This window comes from Camelina sativa, chromosome 7 (genome assembly GCF_000633955.1).
Source record: "Camelina sativa cultivar DH55 chromosome 7, Cs, whole genome shotgun sequence".
Lineage (NCBI taxonomy): Eukaryota > Viridiplantae > Streptophyta > Magnoliopsida > Brassicales > Brassicaceae > Camelina > Camelina sativa.
This window is the reverse complement of record NC_025691.1, coordinates 4,257,075-4,261,647: the sequence shown is the minus strand read 5'-3', so window position 1 is coordinate 4,261,647 and position 4,573 is coordinate 4,257,075.

Below are 4,573 nucleotides of genomic sequence, written 5' to 3'. Positions count from 1 at the left end.
AAAAAATCAATCTAGAGAGATAAAGGGTTTGTAGATCGGCAGACCTCTTATAAGGCTCCGGTGGTAAGAACTGAAAGACGAGAGATCCGCAGAGGGGACAGATCTAGGGGCGGAAGAGGAGTTACCGCCATCGGAAAGGGTATGGTCACGGGAGAGGACGAAGGACACGAAATCTAGGGTTTCGCTCAGAGCAAGAACACGAAATCCTAAGGTTAGGGATGGCCGATGCAAACCAAAAAAATCAATCCTTTACAACAAAAAAAAAATTGTTGAGAGCTGAAAGACGAGAGATCCGCAGAGGCAACACCCACGANTTTTTTTTTTTTTTTTTTGGTTATGAACAGTGCAAACGGTTTGATTTCCCTTTTTTACATAAACAAGACAAATTCAACTGTCTATTTTCAAAAAGAACTGCTGTGAAAAATCGAAAATGATGTAAATGATGTGTATTTTAATTTGCTGATGTGTATATTGTTTTTTTACTCAAAATCAAAAAAAAAACCCAATGGGTAAATTGTAATTATCCTCAAGGCACTAAACATTTGAGTAATTTTCAAAAGAATTATAGATATGAGTAATAAACCAACTTTTGGATAACATTTGAATAATTCTTTCTTAATTCTCCTAATGATTCAAAATCTCTGTATAACAACATTTGGATGCAGCGTATAACATTAGCTGAGAACTCTGTAACATTATAATCTCTGTAACATTAACTATATATGCTCTCTACACCATGAATCCCAAACTGAGTAACAACATTTGGATGCAACATATAACATTTGCTGAGATAATCATCCAAGATTCTTGGTTCAAGACAGCTTATCATCAAGTCTCAGACTCAATCAAGGCAAGTTTGATTCACTAGATGTCTGACAATGTTAATAGCTCTTGAGTCAAAGTTGTAACTTGTCTCGTGCGGCAACTGAAGTTAGTTTATCAGTTACAAAGAATAAAGCACTTCAAGGTAAACTCTAAATTAGTGACTGCAGATTCTTCTACAGCTCATCAAGTCAAGTTAGTATATATGATATGCAGAGGAAAAGAGATTCTTTTGGGGATTCTAATCTCGAGTTACGCCAAGATCTTTCTATTCGCAGTTCCTCTTAAATGTAAGATCTTTAACTCTGTGTTGCGTTGTGCATAATAATAGTCTTAGTGAAATTCTTGTGGTCATGGATAGATGCTGCACATGATACAAAATTTAGCTCTTTTGTATTTGGTAGTTGCAAATGATTAACAGTTTTCCATTCAGCTTTCTCTTCAGTTTCTTTACTTGGTTTACTGATGCTCAAGATGCTAGGGAGGTACATGCTCCTCTACTTTCTGACTTGTTATAATTTATAGACCATTTTTATTATCTGCCCAATTTGAACTCTGAGAATCAGGTTGCTGATATTATCAAGGAAGATCTTTGGTGACCAATGACCAAATGACAAAACTGAATGAATCAATGATCAATGACAAAACAGTAAATGGCTTTGAGTTTTAAGTTTTATTGATAGCTTTGAGTTTAACTTTGACATCTTTCAAAATTCAGAAACAGCAAGAGATCAAACCTTATAGTTTAGCTCTCCAACAGAAGTCCATGAGTCTCACAAATTACAAGAAATCAAACACATTTCTTTAGCTAAAAGATGACACACACTAAGAAAGAGGGAGGCAAAGACTAAAAAGGTTCAGACAGAACAAAAAACTGACATGTTATCTTTTTTAACGAATGCAATGTCTTCCTTGTAGATTGTAATCAAGCTTCCTTGTAGATTATCATCAATTGTGCACGCTCAGTATCAAAGACAGTATACATCAGAAAACAAATATTTCAATCAACAAACCTCTCATGGTCATTAGCCAGCTCAAAAAGGAACTATAATGGCTGTGAATAAGAGAAGTTAAGAACACGAGAAGAGTCTTCTCCGTTAACAAGTCAGCTTAATGTCACAGAACTCTACTTTTCTTGGCATTTTCATGTTAAATGGAACAAGCAATCAACAAACAAAAAAAAATTTAGAGTAACAGGCAAGCTATTGTCAAACTGTAAGCAGAAGTTGTCTATAAAAGGAAAATCTGAAGGGTGACTGAGTGAAAATGTCAAATTTTCGTCTCATGTCAAAAAAAACACAAAGACTAAAAGAAAAAGTCGGCAATCAACCAAAAAAAAGAAAAAAAAGTCCCCCTCAATCCAGAGACTATCATCCGAAAACTAAAATCTGCTTGAAAAGTGCTCCTTATCAACTCTTGTTTGCAACCTAACCGGGAATTAACAAAGATTAGTATCAGTCAAGCTTATACACAACCTTTGAGTAAGGAACAGAAAAGAAACATACGCTGTGGGAGCCTGGAAAGTTGAATAGGATGCTCTCTCTCATTTCTTGTTCCTTGAATTGCGTTTCTTCTTCTTCTCAAATATTTTAATTTCTTGCTTCAGTATATACAGTTCTGCCTCCAACATACTCTTGCAATTCTTCATCATTGTCACAGGACGCCCCTCCGTCAATACGAGTCTGACAACGTTAGAACATTCCTGTACTGCGTCCTCCACAGCATCCACCCTACTTTTCCTTTCCTGATTATCAGTCATATAGTCGATGACACGACATTGAATCCAGCCAAAGCATTACGGATTATTTGGTTATCAGATGCTCCAACTTCAGACCCCTCAGATGATCAAGAAGCAGCTGTCACATGTGCAGGCTCAGCTTCTGAAACATAAGACGAAACTTCAGGTGGTCCGGAAGCAGCTGCAAAGAGTACATCCTCAGCTTCTGAAAGCTGAGACGGCAGAGTCTGACATGCAGGTGGCACAGATGATCTAGATGCAACTGTCACAGGTGTAGGCTCAACTTCTGAAACATAAGACGACTAAAATTCAGATTCTTGGAAATATAATTTAGATAATTTTCAGAACTTTTGTAACCACATGTATACCTTTGTAATCAATCTTGTCAGTGTGAGATTGAGATTTTGATATAGAAGCAAGTCCCACAGACTCGTCAACCTCATCTCCAACTTCAGACAAAACAGATCCGGTAAGATACGGGTCCATCTGTTTCAAAGCAAAGAGTAAGACGAGATGATGATGTGTTTATAAGAGATGAGTTGAAGTGGTTTAAAAAGACAAAGAGCAAAAAACCCTAGTTCTGCAACGAAAATTTATAAAAAATGGGAATAAACAAAAATGGAAAAAACATAGGAGAAAAAGGGAGGATTAGTTATCACATATTTATAAAATCAAATATTTTATATGTAAAATAATATTTTCATTGAATTATATATTGGGTGAGTTCGTTGCGAGTTTGGCTCAGGGTGCTCCGCAGGAGCAGGTGGCAGATTCTCAGAGACAGCCGGAGGGGTCAGTGAGCAAAGCTGGTGTAGGGGCTGGGGAGGGTCCCGGTGTTGCCGGAGTAGCAGCGAGCCCACGAGCAGATGCAGTTGGAGGTGAGTTCCATGGCCGTGTGGATCGCATGGAGAGGATGATGGAGCAAATTTTGGAGCGATTGCCAGTGAGGATACCGGCTCCCGGTCAGGCTCCGGGTGTACAGCCAGAGGTGGCTGGTGTACAGCCAGTGGCTGCAGCTTCAGGGGAGATTTCACCCTACCTGAGGATGTTGGATCAGATGGGTAGGATTACTACCGAGTTCTTTTTGGGCGGTGCCAAACTTGAGGAGGCGGATGCGTGGAGGAGTAGACTGGAGCGTAACTTCCAGTCATTGAGATGTCCAGAGGAGTTCCGAGTGGACCTTTCAGTTCACCATTTGGAGGGTGATGCATATCTATGGTGGAAGGGTGTAACGAGTAGAAGAGCTCAGGCAAGTATGGTCTGGGCGGATTTCTTGGCGGAGTTTAACGCCAAGTATTTTCCGCAGGAGGCGGTGGATCGTTTGGTGACGCAGTTTGTGGAGCTGGAGCAGAAGGGCCGGTCGGTCCGAGAGTATGATGAGATGTTCAGTCGACTTTTGATTCATGCAGGCAGAGATTATGAGAGCGAGCAAGCTCAGATGGGGAGGTTTTTGCGTGGTCTTAGGCCTGAGTTGAGGACGCTGTGTAGGGCGAGTAGGTGCGCCACGAGGGCAGATTTGGTTGAGACGGCTGCAGGGATTGAGGAGGATCTGAGAGTGGAGCAGGCTGTGGTGGTCAGTCCACCGGTTCAGCAGCAGAGGAGGCCGCAGCAGCAGGTGGGTTCGAGCGTAGGCAGTAAGCGTGCGCAAGGGAAGAAGAGGAACTGGGAGGGCACTTCAGGAGCTGGTAAGGGAGGATGGGGTGGTTCAGGATGCTTCGAGTGCGGTAGCATGGATCATCTGGTGGCGAAGTGTCCAAGAAGGGTGAGGTTCGGGGCAGTCATAGTGGTGTTGGGTGCTACGGTTGTGGGAGCATGGATCACAGGGTGGCGAACTGTGCAAAGAGGAAGGAGACTAGAGCTGTCCAGGTGTGTTTCTATTGCGGGGAGCCGGGGCATATTAAGCCCCAGTGCCCTACGCGGCAAATGGCGGTGGTGGTGATACAACCATCACAGGAGGTTGCGGTCAAAGTGCAACCATTGCAGCAGATTGCAGCATCGCGTAGGTACACTTCG